Source organism: Clavelina lepadiformis, chromosome 3 (genome assembly GCF_947623445.1).
Source record: "Clavelina lepadiformis chromosome 3, kaClaLepa1.1, whole genome shotgun sequence".
Taxonomy (NCBI): domain Eukaryota; kingdom Metazoa; phylum Chordata; class Ascidiacea; order Aplousobranchia; family Clavelinidae; genus Clavelina; species Clavelina lepadiformis.
Window position 1 is genome coordinate 4,961,584 of NC_135242.1, and position 14,822 is coordinate 4,976,405.

Sequence of the window (14,822 nt, forward strand, 5' to 3'; positions counted from 1 at the left end):
TCCCGGAATCAAATCGTGAAAGTGCTTCGTGTAGAATGGACATTTCTTTGTATGAAAGCGCTTCATTACTGTTGGAATTAAAAACGAATTTCAAACTTTTTAGGGACCTCTCATATTTCCGCCCATGATTCAGCTGTGGACCTTAAGCGTGTTAGACGAACAGGATAACCCAAACTCTACGGAGGAACGACAGGGGGAAGGAGGACTCAATTTAATGATGTTTTAAAGTTGTGATTATGTGACCAAACGAGAGTAGAAACCAGTTTATTGCAAAATATTTGCACTGAAAGCTTCCTTTGGAATGTCATTGAGTCAACTACAAGGAGAATATTGAAAATATGCAATGCGTCGGGCACTTGAAACCACATGTCAGAGAGACTTGTGCATTAACATTCTGAACATCTAGCTCGCATTGCACGAATAACATCGCAGTTTTATGATGGATAACCTCGATCGACTGTTAGCCAAATTCTTGCTGGTTTCAACCAACCAACACAGGGTGAGGAAAACATTATGACGATTGTATGCTGCGCATGTAATACGATGTTTTTTGTGTCTTGCTAAAATTCCATTTAAAGCTGACAACACAACTTAACGGTGTAAGTAGAATAGGCTCCAGTGAGAATTGAACTCACGACCCCTGGTTTACAAGACCAGTGCTCTAACCCCTGAGCTATAGAGGCGGCTACGATACTGTGCGCTGATAATATATTTTTGTAAACTGTAAAAAACATTAATCAAGTGAAACTGGTCAGGCTTAATCAATATGAGGTCAATAAAAGTTCGACTTTGACAAGAGCAATCTCAGAAGTGATGAACGTACGGGGCCATGGTTTAGTGGCAAAGCGTCTGTCTAGTAGCAGAGCACGCTTTAGTCAGTGGATACGTATAACCAATTTATTATACTGATACGCTGGAGAACACATAAAATAAACTTTTTTCTGGACCAAATGCGATTTTAAAAAGTAGGTCACGCAGCCCATAGTTAAAAAATTGAGGCAGGTAGGTTAGGATAATGTCGCGCACCCGGTTTAGGTGGGTTGAGCATCTTCCGCGATGTTTTCCGTTTTAGGTGGTGATGGCGCGTCCCCACTGGTACCGACCCTGTTGAAAACCTCGTCGTGGGGGCCCTTGTCATTGTCCACAACTCCGTTGAGTGAGTGAGTGAGTGAGTGAGTGAGTGAGTGAGTGAGTGAGTGAGTGAGTGAGTGAGTGAGTGAGTGATTTATCCCGGATTTGTTGGGGTCAGCGTCATTCACCTCGTCCAACTATGTTTGTTCGTTCTGATCTTCGTCTCGATTGTCTTCAATTTGAAAACAATATAAATAAATATATATACAGTACTGTATTTACAAAATAAACATATCTAAAATAAAACATGTTCAAAAATGATATTGATTAGAAATTAAAAAATTGTTTGACTTTTGAAAAGCTCATCGTGAAAATGAAAATGCAGACAAAAACGTTGGAAAATTAGAAAATAACGAAAAGCCTACAACACCCGGTATTCCCAGGCGGTCACCCATCCAAGTACTAACCGGGCCCGACGTTGCTTAACTTCCCAGATCGGACGAGATGGGGTGTACTCAACGTGGTATGGTCGTAGGCGATTGTCTCTCGCTAAAACGGCGCTTTTATTCGAGCACTTTAGTACATGCCTACTTTAATGTGCTTTGGCGTCGTATGAGTGCATTAATATAACGGATTCATGAATTGGTTAAAAACGTTTTATAACAGTTTGCTACATTTTAAACAACAATATTTTGCTCACGACAAGCTATATTCCTTGAACTAAAGAGACATTAGAAAATTTCAACCGGATAAAAATGTTTGCCACGTTTGAAATATTATTAAAGAAAGTGTCACGATGTTGGAACAAAAATTCAAGTATTTTGGTTTTTCAAGGTTTGGCTTCGCCTAGAAAAGAGCCTAGTATTGGCCAAGGCTGCAAACTCGAACTTAACATAACTCGATCATTTAAATCAAGCAAACAAGGCTTATGAATTACTTCTGCTGCATTACCAATGCTAGAATGAAGAAGACAATTAATCAGCAAAGATAAGTCTCTGTGGCGCAATCGGTTAGCGCGTTCGGCTGTTAACCGAAAGGTTGGTGGTTCAAGCCCACCCAGGGACGGGAGATTCTTCAAGGTGAAACTTTGAAAACGATACTTGTGCTTTATAAACTTTTTGAAAAGATTAACCTTTCGTTTTCTTCGACCGTTCTCGAAAACTTTCACGTGTGAGGCGAACGTGATAACCTTTACACAACCGAAGCAAAACATCGAAAGAGCATAGAAATAGCAAGTGAATTTTATTTGAATTCTTTCCATTAAGTCTGATATTTTATTGCGCAAATAAATTTTAAACTTGTTCTCGCCCAGGATCGAACTGGGGACCTTTCGCGTGTAGGGCGAACGTGACAACCGCTACACTACGAGAACGGGTTGAGGTAATGAAAGTTTGTATTATTTTCATTTTTAAAGCGCTGCTTTTACGTGAAGTGGAAATCGATATTTTGAATATTTCAATTTGACCAAAGTTGTAATCAAACGATGGTTCCTCCCGGAATCAAATCGTGAAAGTGCTTCGTGTAGAATGGACATTTCTTTGTATGAAAGCGCTTCATTACTGTTGGAATTAAAAACGAATTTCAAACTTTTTAGGGACCTCTCATATTTCCGCCCATGATTCAGCTGTGGACCTTAAGCGTGTTAGACGAACAGGATAACCCAAACTCTACGGAGGAACGACAGGGGGAAGGAGGACTCAATTTAATGATGTTTTAAAGTTGTGATTATGTGACCAAACGAGAGTAGAAACCAGTTTATTGCAAAATATTTGCACTGAAAGCTTCCTTTGGAATGTCATTGAGTCAACTACAAGGAGAATATTGAAAATATGCAATGCGTCGGGCACTTGAAACCACATGTCAGAGAGACTTGTGCATTAACATTCTGAACATCTAGCTCGCATTGCACGAATAACATCGCAGTTTTATGATGGATAACCTCGATCGACTGTTAGCCAAATTCTTGCTGGTTTCAACCAACCAACACAGGGTGAGGAAAACATTATGACGATTGTATGCTGCGCATGTAATACGATGTTTTTTGTGTCTTGCTAAAATTCCATTTAAAGCTGACAACACAACTTAACGGTGTAAGTAGAATAGGCTCCAGTGAGAATTGAACTCACGACCCCTGGTTTACAAGACCAGTGCTCTAACCCCTGAGCTATAGAGGCGGCTACGATACTGTGCGCTGATAATATATTTTTGTAAACTGTAAAAAACATTAATCAAGTGAAACTGGTCAGGCTTAATCAATATGAGGTCAATAAAATTTCGACTTTGACAAGAGCAATCTCAGAAGTGATGAACGTACGGGGCCATGGTTTAGTGGCAAAGCGTCTGTCTAGTAGCAGAGCACGCTTTAGTCAGTGGATACGTATAACCAATTTATTATACTGATACGCTGGAGAACACATAAAATAAACTTTTTTCTGGACCAAATGCGATTTTAAAAAGTAGGTCACGCAGCCCATAGTTAAAAAATTGAGGCAGGTAGGTTAGGATAATGTCGCGCACCCGGTTTAGGTGGGTTGAGCATCTTCCGCGATGTTTTCCGTTTTAGGTGGTGATGGCGCGTCCCCACTGGTACCGACCCTGTTGAAAACCTCGTCGTGGGGGCCCTTGTCATTGTCCACAACTCCGTTGAGTGAGTGAGTGAGTGAGTGAGTGAGTGAGTGAGTGAGTGAGTGAGTGAGTGAGTGAGTGAGTGAGTGAGTGAGTGAGTGAGTGAGTGAGTGAGTGACTTATCCCGGATTTGTTGGGGTCAGCGTCATTCACCTCGTCCAACTATGTTTGTTCGTTCTGATCTTCGTCTCGATTGTCTTCAATTTGAAAACAATATAAATAAATATATATACAGTACTGTATTTACAAAATAAACATATCTAAAATAAAACATGTTCAAAAATGATATTGATTAGAAATTAAAAAATTGTTTGACTTTTGAAAAGCTCATCGTGAAAATGAAAATGCAGACAAAAACGTTGGAAAATTAGAAAATAACGAAAAGCCTACAACACCCGGTATTCCCAGGCGGTCACCCATCCAAGTACTAACCGGGCCCGACGTTGCTTAACTTCCCAGATCGGACGAGATGGGGTGTACTCAACGTGGTATGGTCGTAGGCGATTGTCTCTCGCTAAAACGGCGCTTTTATTCGAGCACTTTAGTACATGCCTACTTTAATGTGCTTTGGCGTCGTATGAGTGCATTAATATAACGGATTCATGAATTGGTTAAAAACGTTTTATAACAGTTTGCTACATTTTAAACAACAATATTTTGCTCACGACAAGCTATATTCCTTGAACTTAACCCTATTCTAACTAGGCTTGGCTTCTCCCGCACACTGTCACAGTAAAACGTGGCGTACAGTTGCATTGTTAGCTGTAGAAACTTGAAATTTGGTGACTTTTCCTAAAAAATGTTCGGCTATCTGTCCATGTTTGTTTGATAAAGTTGGATTTTGTAATTTTTAAGATATTACGATATTTTCATAATTTTCCTCTGCTTTGCTCTGCTCTCGGCATTGAAGCGTATTACTCATGTACGCACCAATAACTCGACTAACTATTCTCTTTCGTTCTCTTCTCGCGGTCAGCTGGTTTTCCGCACAGCGGGGACGCGGCATATCAAGAAGAATTTCTAGAAATGTGTCACTTTTAGAAATACCTAATTTACACTAAATTGACTTTGTTTAGTTTTACAATTATGATGTATACAGGAAGCCAGATGATTTTTCTACTAACCTGTCAAAATCCGATCAGTTTACGACGTATAGTTTTCTAGTAATTAACGATTGAAAATGTGTGTGCGGGGTCGGCCACACCTAGTTTTTTAGTAAACTCGCGAGCCTGGTTAGGATAGGGTAAAGAGACATTAGAAAATTTCAACCGGATAAAAATGTTTGCCACCTTTGAAATATTATTAAAGAAAGTGTCACGATGTTGGAACAAAAATTCAAATATTTTGGTTTTTCAAGGTTTGGCTTCGCCTAGAAAAGAGCCTAGTATTGGCCAAGGCTGCAAACTCGAACTTAACATAACTCGATCATTTACTGTAAATCAAGCAAACAAGGCTTATGAATTACTTCTGCTGCATTACCAATGCTAGAATGAAGAAGACAATTAATCAGCAAAGATAAGTCTCTGTGGCGCAATCGGTTAGCGCGTTCGGCTGTTAACCGAAAGGTTGGTGGTTCAAGCCCACCCAGGGACGGGAGATTCTTCAAGGTGAAACTTTGAAAACGATACTTGTGCTTTATAAACTTTTTGAAAAGATTAACCTTTCGTTTTCTTCGACCGTTCTCGAAAACTTTCACGTGTGAGGCGAACGTGATAACCTTTACACAACCGAAGCAAAACATCGAAAGAGCATAGAAATAGCAAGTGAATTTTATTTGAATTCTTTCCATTAAGTCTGATATTTTATTGCGCAAATAAATTTTAAACTTGTTCTCGCCCAGGATCGAACTGGGGACCTTTCGCGTGTAAGGCGAACGTGATAACCGCTACACTACGAGAACGGGTTGAGGTAATGAAAGTTTGTATTATTTTCATTTTTAAAGCGCTGCTTTTACGTGAAGTGGAAATCGATATTTTGAATATTTCAATTTGACCAAAGTTGTAATCAAACGATGGTTCCTCCCGGAATCAAATCGTGAAAGTGCTTCGTGTAGAATGGACATTTCTTTGTATGAAAGCGCTTCATTACTGTTGGAATTAAAAACGAATTTCAAACTTTTTAGGGACCTCTCATATTTCCGCCCATGATTCAGCTGTGGACCTTAAGCGTGTTAGACGAACAGGATAACCCAAACTCTACGGAGGAACGACAGGGGGAAGGAAGACTCAATTTAATGATGTTTTAAAGTTGTGATTATGTGACCAAACGAGAGTAGAAACCAGTTTATTGCAAAATATTTGCACTGAAAGCTTCCTTTGGAATGTCATTGAGTCAACTACAAGGAGAATATTGAAAATATGCAATGCGTCGGGCACTTGAAACCACATGTCAGAGAGACTTGTGCATTAACATTCTGAACATCTAGCTCGCATTGCACGAATAACATCGCAGTTTTATGATGGATAACCTCGATCGACTGTTAGCCAAATTCTTGCTGGTTTCAACCAACCAACACAGGGTGAGGAAAACATTATGACGATTGTATGCTGCGCATGTAATACGATGTTTTTTGTGTCTTGCTAAAATTCCATTTAAAGCTGACAACACAACTTAACGGTGTAAGTAGAATAGGCTCCAGTGAGAATTGAACTCACGACCCCTGGTTTACAAGACCAGTGCTCTAACCCCTGAGCTATAGAGGCGGCTACGATACTGTGCGCTGATAATATATTTTTGTAAACTGTAAAAAACATTAATCAAGTGAAACTGGTCAGGCTTAATCAATATGAGGTCAATAAAAGTTCGACTTTGACAAGAGCAATCTCAGAAGTGATGAACGTACGGGGCCATGGTTTAGTGGCAAAGCGTCTGTCTAGTAGCAGAGCACGCTTTAGTCAGTGGATACGTATAACCAATTTATTATACTGATACGCTGGAGAACACATAAAATAAACTTTTTTCTGGACCAAATGCGATTTTAAAAAGTAGGTCACGCAGCCCATAGTTAAAAAATTGAGGCAGGTAGGTTAGGATAATGTCGCGCACCCGGTTTAGGTGGGTTGAGCATCTTCCGCGATGTTTTCCGTTTTAGGTGGTGATGGCGCGTCCCCACTGGTACCGACCCTGTTGAAAACCTCGTCGTGGGGGCCCTTGTCATTGTCCACAACTCCGTTGAGTGAGTGAGTGAGTGAGTGAGTGAGTGAGTGAGTGAGTGAGTGAGTGAGTGAGTGAGTGAGTGAGTGAGTGACTTATCCCGGATTTGTTGGGGTCAGCGTCATTCACCTCGTCCAACTATGTTTGTTCGTTCTGATCTTCGTCTCGATTGTCTTCAATTTGAAAACAATATAAATATATATATATACAGTACTGTATTTACAAAATAAACATATCTAAAATAAAACATGTTCAAAAATGATATTGATTAGAAATTAAAAAATTGTTTGACTTTTGAAAAGCTCATCGTGAAAATGAAAATGCAGACAAAAACGTTGGAAAATTAGAAAATAACGAAAAGCCTACAACACCCGGTATTCCCAGGCGGTCACCCATCCAAGTACTAACCGGGCCCGACGTTGCTTAACTTCCCAGATCGGACGAGATGGGGTGTACTCAACGTGGTATGGTCGTAGGCGATTGTCTCTCGCTAAAACGGCGCTTTTATTCGAGCACTTTAGTACATGCCTACTTTAATGTGCTTTGGCGTCGTATGAGTGCATTAATATAACGGATTCATGAATTGGTTAAAAACGTTTTATAACAGTTTGCTACATTTTAAACAACAATATTTTGCTCACGACAAGCTATATTCCTTGAACTAAAGAGACATTAGAAAATTTCAACCGGATAAAAATGTTTGCCACCTTTGAAATATTATTAAAGAAAGTGTCACGATGTTGGAACAAAAATTCAAGTATTTTGGTTTTTCAAGGTTTGGCTTCGCCTAGAAAAGAGCCTAGTATTGGCCAAGGCTGCAAACTCGAACTTAACATAACTCGATCATTTACTGTAAATCAAGCAAACAAGGCTTATGAATTACTTCTGCTGCATTACCAATGCTAGAATGAAGAAGACAATTAATCAGCAAAGATAAGTCTCTGTGGCGCAATCGGTTAGCGCGTTCGGCTGTTAACCGAAAGGTTGGTGGTTCAAGCCCACCCAGGGACGGGAGATTCTTCAAGGTGAAACTTTGAAAACGATACTTGTGCTTTATAAACTTTTTGAAAAGATTAACCTTTCGTTTTCTTCGACCGTTCTCGAAAACTTTCACGTGTGAGGCGAACGTGATAACCTTTACACAACCGAAGCAAAACATCGAAAGAGCATAGAAATAGCAAGTGAATTTTATTTGAATTCTTTCCATTAAGTCTGATATTTTATTGCGCAAATAAATTTTAAACTTGTTCTCGCCCAGGATCGAACTGGGGACCTTTCGCGTGTAAGGCGAACGTGACAACCGCTACACTACGAGAACGGGTTGAGGTAATGAAAGTTTGTATTATTTTCATTTTTAAAGCGCTGCTTTTACGTGAAGTGGAAATCGATATTTTGAATATTTCAATTTGACCAAAGTTGTAATCAAACGATGGTTCCTCCCGGAATCAAATCGTGAAAGTGCTTCGTGTAGAATGGACATTTCTTTGTATGAAAGCGCTTCATTACTGTTGGAATTAAAAACGAATTTCAAACTTTTTAGGGACCTCTCATATTTCCGCCCATGATTCAGCTGTGGACCTTAAGCGTGTTAGACGAACAGGATAACCCAAACTCTACGGAGGAACGACAGGGGGAAGGAGGACTCAATTTAATGATGTTTTAAAGTTGTGATTATGTGACCAAACGAGAGTAGAAACCAGTTTATTGCAAAATATTTGCACTGAAAGCTTCCTTTGGAATGTCATTGAGTCAACTACAAGGAGAATATTGAAAATATGCAATGCGTCGGGCACTTGAAACCACATGTCAGAGAGACTTGTGCATTAACATTCTGAACATCTAGCTCGCATTGCACGAATAACATCGCAGTTTTATGATGGATAACCTCGATCGACTGTTAGCCAAATTCTTGCTGGTTTCAACCAACCAACACAGGGTGAGGAAAACATTATGACGATTGTATGCTGCGCATGTAATACGATGTTTTTTGTGTCTTGCTAAAATTCCATTTAAAGCTGACAACACAACTTAACGGTGTAAGTAGAATAGGCTCCAGTGAGAATTGAACTCACGACCCCTGGTTTACAAGACCAGTGCTCTAATCCCTGAGCTATAGAGGCGGCTACGATACTGTGCGCTGATAATATATTTTTGTAAACTGTAAAAAACATTAATCAAGTGAAACTGGTCAGGCTTAATCAATATGAGGTCAATAAAAGTTCGACTTTGACAAGAGCAATCTCAGAAGTGATGAACGTACGGGGCCATGGTTTAGTGGCAAAGCGTCTGTCTAGTAGCAGAGCACGCTTTAGTCAGTGGATACGTATAACCAATTTATTATACTGATACGCTGGAGAACACATAAAATAAACTTTTTTCTGGACCAAATGCGATTTTAAAAAGTAGGTCACGCAGCCCATAGTTAAAAAATTGAGGCAGGTAGGTTAGGATAATGTCGCGCACCCGGTTTAGGTGGGTTGAGCATCTTCCGCGATGTTTTCCGTTTTAGGTGGTGATGGCGCGTCCCCACTGGTACCGACCCTGTTGAAAACCTCGTCGTGGGGGCCCTTGTCATTGTCCACAACTCCGTTGAGTGAGTGAGTGAGTGAGTGAGTGAGTGAGTGAGTGAGTGAGTGAGTGAGTGAGTGACTTATCCCGGATTTGTTGGGGTCAGCGTCATTCACCTCGTCCAACTATGTTTGTTCGTTCTGATCTTCGTCTCGATTGTCTTCAATTTGAAAACATAATAAATATATATATATACAGTACTGTATTTACAAAATAAACATATCTAAAATAAAACATGTTCAAAAATGATATTGATTAGAAATTAAAAAATTGTTTGACTTTTGAAAAGCTCATCGTGAAAATGAAAATGCAGACAAAAACGTTGGAAAATTAGAAAATAACGAAAAGCCTACAACACCCGGTATTCCCAGGCGGTCACCCATCCAAGTACTAACCGGGCCCGACGTTGCTTAACTTCCCAGATCGGACGAGATGGGGTGTACTCAACGTGGTATGGTCGTAGGCGATTGTCTCTCGCTAAAACGGCGCTTTTATTCGAGCACTTTAGTACATGCCTACTTTAATGTGCTTTGGCGTCGTATGAGTGCATTAATATAACGGATTCATGAATTGGTTAAAAACGTTTTATAACAGTTTGCTACATTTTAAACAACAATATTTTGCTCACGACAAGCTATATTCCTTGAACTAAAGAGACATTAGAAAATTTCAACCGGATAAAAATGTTTGCCACCTTTGAAATATTATTAAAGAAAGTGTCACGATGTTGGAACAAAAATTCAGGTATTTTGGTTTTTCAAGGTTTGGCTTCGCCTAGAAAAGAGCCTAGTATTGGCCAAGGCTGCAAACTCGAACTTAACATAACTCGATCATTTAAATCAAGCAAACAAGGCTTATGAATTACTTCTGCTGCATTACCAATCCTAGAATGAAGAAGACAATTAATCAGAATAGATAAGTCTCTGTGGCGCAATCGGTTAGCGCGTTCGGCTGTTAACCGAAAGGTTGGTGGTTCAAGCCCACCCAGGGACGAAAGAGGCTTCAAGGTGAAACTTTAAAAACGATACTTGTGCTTTATAAATTTTTGTAAAGATTAACCTTTCGGTTTCTTCGACCCATCTCGAAAACTTTCACGTGTGAAGCGAACGTGATAACCGCTACACCACGAGAACGGGTTGAGGTAATGAAAGTTTGTATTATTTTCATTTTTAAAGCGCTGGTTTTACGTGAAGTGGAAATCGATATTTTAAATATTTCAATATGACCAAAGTTGTAATCAAACGATGGTTCCTCCCGGAATCAAATCGTGAAAGTGCTTCGTGTAGAATGGACATTTCTTTGTATGAAAGCGCTTCATTACTGTTGGAATTAAAACCGAATTTCAAACTTTTTAGGGACCTCTCATATTTCCGCCCATGATTCAGCTGTGGACCTTAAGCGTGTTAGACGAACAGGATAACCCAAACTCTACGGAGGAACGACAGGGGGAAGGAAGACTCAATTTAATGATGTTTTAAAGTTGTGATTATGTGACCAAACGAGAGTAGAAACCAGTTTATTGCAAAATATTTGCACTGAAAGCTTCCTTTGGAATGTCATTGAGTCAACTACAAGGAGAATATTGAAAATATGCAATGCGTCGGGCACTTGAAACCACATGTCAGAGAGACTTGTGCATTAACATTCTGAACATCTAGCTCGCATTGCACGAATAACATCGCAGTTTTATGATGGATAACCTCGATCGACTGTTAGCCAAATTCTTACTGGTTTCAACCAACCAACACAGGTTGAGGAAAACATTATGACGATTGTATGCTGCGCATGTAATACGATGTTTTTTGTGTCTTGCTAAAATTCCATTTAAACCTGACAACACAACTTAACGGTGTAAGTAGAATAGGCTCCAGTGAGAATTGAACTCACGACCCCTGGTTTACAAGACCAGTGCTCTAACCCCTGAGCTATAGAGGCGGCTACGATACTGGGCGCTGATAATATATTTTTGTAAACTGTAAAAAACATTAATCAAGTGAAACTGGTCAGGCTTTATCAATATGAGGTTAATAAAATTTCGGCTTTGACAAGAGCAATCTCAGAAGTGATGAACGTACGGGGCCATGGTTTAGTGGCAAAGCGTCTGTCTAGTAGCAGAGCACGCTTTAGTCAGTGGATACGTATAACCAATTTATTATACTGATACGCTGGAGAACACATAAAATAAACTTTTTTCTGGACCAAATGCGATTTTAAAAAGTAGGTCACGCAGCCCATAGTTAAAAAATTGAGGCAGGTAGGTTAGGATAATGTCGCGCACCCGGTTTAGGTGGGTTGAGCATCTTCCGCGATGTTTTCCGTTTTAGGTGGTGATGGCGCGTCCCCACTGGTACCGACCCTGTTGAAAACCTCGTCGTGGGGGCCCTTGTCATTGTCCACAACTCCGTTGAGTGAGTGAGTGAGTGAGTGAGTGAGTGAGTGAGTGAGTGAGTGAGTGAGTGAGTGAGTGAGTGAGTGAGTGAGTGAGTGAGTGAGTGAGTGAGTGAGTGACTTATCCCGGATTTGTTGGGGTCAGCGTCATTCACCTCGTCCAACTATGTTTGTTCGTTCTGATCTTCGCCTCGATTGTCTTCAATTTGAAAACAATATAAATATATATATATACAGTACTGTATTTACAAAATAAACATATCTAAAATAAAACATGTTCAAAAATGATATTGATTAGAAATTAAAAAATTGTTTGACTTTTGAAAAGCTCATCGTGAAAATGAAAATGCAGACAAAAACGTTGGAAAATTAGAAAATAACGAAAAGCCTACAACACCCGGTATTCCCAGGCGGTCACCCATCCAAGTACTAACCGGGCCCGACGTTGCTTAACTTCCCAGATCGGACGAGATGGGGTGTACTCAACGTGGTATGGTCGTAGGCGATTGTCTCTCGCTAAAACGGCGCTTTTATTCGAGCACTTTAGTACATGCCTACTTTAATGTGCTTTGGCGTCGTATGAGTGCATTAATATAACGGATTCATGAATTGGTTAAAAACGTTTTATAACAGTTTGCTACATTTTAAACAACAATATTTTGCTCTATATTCCAATTGAACTAAAGAGACATTAGAAAATTTCAACCGGATAAAAATGTTTGCCACGTTTGAAATATTATTAAAGAAAGTGTCACGATGTTGGAACAAAAATTCAGGTATTTTGGTTTTTCAAGGTTTGGCTTCGCCTAGAAAAGAGCCTAGTATTGGCCAAGGCTGCAAACTCGAACTTAACATAACTCGATCATTTAAATCAAGCAAACAAGGCTTATGAATTACTTCTGCTGCATTACCAATCTTATAATGAAGAAGACAATTAATCAGAATAGATAAGTCTCTGTGGCGCAATCGGTTAGCGCGTTCGGCTGTTAACCGAAAGGTTGGTGGTTCAAGCCCACCCAGGGACGAGAGAGGCTTCAAGGTGAAACTTTAAAAACGATACTTGTGCTTTATAAATTTTCTGTAAAGATTAACCTTTCGGTTTCTTCGACCCATCTCGAAAACTTTCACGTGTGAGGCGAACGTGATAACCGCTACACCACGAGAACGGGTTGAGGTAATGAAAGTTTGTATTATTTTCATTTTTAAAGCGCTGCTTTTACGTGAAGTGGAAATCGATATTTTAAATATTTCAATATGACCAAAGTTGTAATCAAACGATGGTTCCTCCCGGAATCAAATCGTGAAAGTGCTTCGTGTAGAATGGACATTTCTTTGTATGAAAGCGCTTCATTACTGTTGGAATTAAAACCGAATTTCAAACTTTTTAGGGACCTCTCATATTTCCGCCCATGATTCAGCTGTGGACCTTAAGCGTGTTAGACGAACAGGATAACCCAAACTCTACGGAGGAACGACAGGGGGAAGGAAGACTCAATTTAATGATGTTTTAAAGTTGTGATTATGTGACCAAACGAGAGTAGAAACCAGTTTATTGCAAAATATTTGCACTGAAAGCTTCCTTTGGAATGTCATTGAGTCAACTACAAGGAGAATATTGAAAATATGCAATGCGTCGGGCACTTGAAACCACATGTCAGAGAGACTTGTGCATTAACATTCTGAACATCTAGCTCGCATTGCACGAATAACATCGCAGTTTTATGATGGATAACCTCGATCGACTGTTAGCCAAATTCTTACTGGTTTCAACCAACCAACACAGGTTGAGGAAAACATTATGACGATTGTATGCTGCGCATGTAATACGATGTTTTTTGTGTCTTGCTAAAATTCCATTTAAAGCTGACAACACAACTTAACGGTGTAAGTAGAATAGGCTCCAGTGAGAATTGAACTCACGACCCCTGGTTTACAAGACCAGTGCTCTAACCCCTGAGCTATAGAGGCGGCTACGATACTGTGCGCTGATAATATATTTTTGTAAACTGTAAAAAACATTAATCAAGTGAAACTGGTCAGGCTTAATCAATATGAGGTCAATAAAATTTCGACTTTGACAAGAGCAATCTCAGAAGTGATGAACGTACGGGGCCATGGTTTAGTGGCAAAGCGTCTGTCTAGTAGCAGAGCACGCTTTAGTCAGTGGATACGTATAACCAATTTATTATACTGATACGCTGGAGAACACATAAAATAAACTTTTTTCTGGACCAAATGCGATTTTAAAAAGTAGGTCACGCAGCCCATAGTTAGAAAATTGAGGCAGGTAGGTTAGGATAATGTCGCGCACCCGGTTTAGGTGGGTTGAGCATCTTCCGCGATGTTTTCCGTTTTAGGTGGTGATGGCGCGTCCCCACTGGTACCGACCCTGTTGAAAACCTCGTCGTGGGGGCCCTTGTCATTGTCCACAACTCCGTTGAGTGAGTGAGTGAGTGAGTGAGTGAGTGAGTGAGTGAGTGAGTGAGTGAGTGAGTGAGTGAGTGAGTGAGTGAGTGAGTGACTTATCCCGGATTTGTTGGGGTCAGCGTCATTCACCTCGTCCAACTATGTTTGTTCGTTCTGATCTTCGCCTCGATTGTCTTCAATTTGAAAACAATATAAATATATATATATACAGTACTGTATTTACAAAATAAACATATCTAAAATAAAACATGTTCAAAAATGATATTGATTAGAAATTAAAAAATTGTTTGACTTTTGAAAAGCTCATCGTGAAAATGAAAATGCAGACAAAAACGTTGGAAAATTAGAAAATAACGAAAAGCCTACAACACCCGGTATTCCCAGGCGGTCACCCATCCAAGTACTAACCGGGCCCGACGTTGCTTAACTTCCCAGATCGGACGAGATGGGGTGTACTCAACGTGGTATGGTCGTAGGCGATTGTCTCTCGCTAAAACGGCGCTTTTATTCGAGCACTTTAGTACATGCCTACTTTAATGTGCTTTGGCGTCGTATGAGTGCATTAATATAACGGATTCATGAATTGGTTA

The 14,822-nt window shown here is 39.9% G+C and overlaps 20 non-coding genes across 20 annotated transcripts; 5 read left to right on the forward strand and 15 right to left on the reverse strand.

The window, feature by feature from the left end:
- Positions 1-610: 610 nt before the first annotated feature.
- On the reverse strand, positions 611-683 carry Trnat-ugu (transfer RNA threonine (anticodon UGU)). The gene has a single exon. It is a non-coding gene; the product is annotated as a tRNA-Thr (tRNA).
- Positions 684-1,489: 806 nt separating this feature from the next.
- Positions 1,490-1,608, reverse strand: LOC143450916 (5S ribosomal RNA). The gene has a single exon (XR_013114810.1). It is a non-coding gene; the product is annotated as a 5S ribosomal RNA (ribosomal RNA).
- Positions 1,609-2,062: 454 nt separating this feature from the next.
- On the forward strand, positions 2,063-2,136 carry Trnan-guu (transfer RNA asparagine (anticodon GUU)). The gene has a single exon. It is a non-coding gene; the product is annotated as a tRNA-Asn (tRNA).
- A 234-nt stretch (positions 2,137-2,370) lies between these two features.
- Trnav-uac (transfer RNA valine (anticodon UAC)) lies at positions 2,371-2,443 on the reverse strand. The gene has a single exon. It is a non-coding gene; the product is annotated as a tRNA-Val (tRNA).
- Positions 2,444-3,172: 729 nt separating this feature from the next.
- Trnat-ugu (transfer RNA threonine (anticodon UGU)) lies at positions 3,173-3,245 on the reverse strand. The gene has a single exon. It is a non-coding gene; the product is annotated as a tRNA-Thr (tRNA).
- An 834-nt stretch (positions 3,246-4,079) lies between these two features.
- On the reverse strand, positions 4,080-4,198 carry LOC143450917 (5S ribosomal RNA). Its single transcript, XR_013114811.1, has one exon. It is a non-coding gene; the product is annotated as a 5S ribosomal RNA (ribosomal RNA).
- A 1,017-nt stretch (positions 4,199-5,215) lies between these two features.
- On the forward strand, positions 5,216-5,289 carry Trnan-guu (transfer RNA asparagine (anticodon GUU)). The gene has a single exon. It is a non-coding gene; the product is annotated as a tRNA-Asn (tRNA).
- Positions 5,290-5,523: 234 nt separating this feature from the next.
- Positions 5,524-5,596, reverse strand: Trnav-uac (transfer RNA valine (anticodon UAC)). The gene has a single exon. It is a non-coding gene; the product is annotated as a tRNA-Val (tRNA).
- A 729-nt stretch (positions 5,597-6,325) lies between these two features.
- Positions 6,326-6,398, reverse strand: Trnat-ugu (transfer RNA threonine (anticodon UGU)). The gene has a single exon. It is a non-coding gene; the product is annotated as a tRNA-Thr (tRNA).
- An 810-nt stretch (positions 6,399-7,208) lies between these two features.
- On the reverse strand, positions 7,209-7,327 carry LOC143450919 (5S ribosomal RNA). The gene has a single exon (XR_013114813.1). It is a non-coding gene; the product is annotated as a 5S ribosomal RNA (ribosomal RNA).
- A 459-nt stretch (positions 7,328-7,786) lies between these two features.
- Trnan-guu (transfer RNA asparagine (anticodon GUU)) lies at positions 7,787-7,860 on the forward strand. The gene has a single exon. It is a non-coding gene; the product is annotated as a tRNA-Asn (tRNA).
- Positions 7,861-8,094: 234 nt separating this feature from the next.
- On the reverse strand, positions 8,095-8,167 carry Trnav-uac (transfer RNA valine (anticodon UAC)). The gene has a single exon. It is a non-coding gene; the product is annotated as a tRNA-Val (tRNA).
- Positions 8,168-8,896: 729 nt separating this feature from the next.
- On the reverse strand, positions 8,897-8,969 carry Trnat-ugu (transfer RNA threonine (anticodon UGU)). Its single transcript has one exon. It is a non-coding gene; the product is annotated as a tRNA-Thr (tRNA).
- A 794-nt stretch (positions 8,970-9,763) lies between these two features.
- LOC143450920 (5S ribosomal RNA) lies at positions 9,764-9,882 on the reverse strand. Its single transcript, XR_013114814.1, has one exon. It is a non-coding gene; the product is annotated as a 5S ribosomal RNA (ribosomal RNA).
- A 454-nt stretch (positions 9,883-10,336) lies between these two features.
- Positions 10,337-10,410, forward strand: Trnan-guu (transfer RNA asparagine (anticodon GUU)). The gene has a single exon. It is a non-coding gene; the product is annotated as a tRNA-Asn (tRNA).
- An 869-nt stretch (positions 10,411-11,279) lies between these two features.
- Trnat-ugu (transfer RNA threonine (anticodon UGU)) lies at positions 11,280-11,352 on the reverse strand. The gene has a single exon. It is a non-coding gene; the product is annotated as a tRNA-Thr (tRNA).
- Positions 11,353-12,190: 838 nt separating this feature from the next.
- LOC143450921 (5S ribosomal RNA) lies at positions 12,191-12,309 on the reverse strand. The gene has a single exon (XR_013114815.1). It is a non-coding gene; the product is annotated as a 5S ribosomal RNA (ribosomal RNA).
- Positions 12,310-12,756: 447 nt separating this feature from the next.
- Positions 12,757-12,830, forward strand: Trnan-guu (transfer RNA asparagine (anticodon GUU)). The gene has a single exon. It is a non-coding gene; the product is annotated as a tRNA-Asn (tRNA).
- An 870-nt stretch (positions 12,831-13,700) lies between these two features.
- Positions 13,701-13,773, reverse strand: Trnat-ugu (transfer RNA threonine (anticodon UGU)). Its single transcript has one exon. It is a non-coding gene; the product is annotated as a tRNA-Thr (tRNA).
- Positions 13,774-14,591: 818 nt separating this feature from the next.
- LOC143450923 (5S ribosomal RNA) lies at positions 14,592-14,710 on the reverse strand. Its single transcript, XR_013114816.1, has one exon. It is a non-coding gene; the product is annotated as a 5S ribosomal RNA (ribosomal RNA).
- Positions 14,711-14,822: the final 112 nt, after the last annotated feature.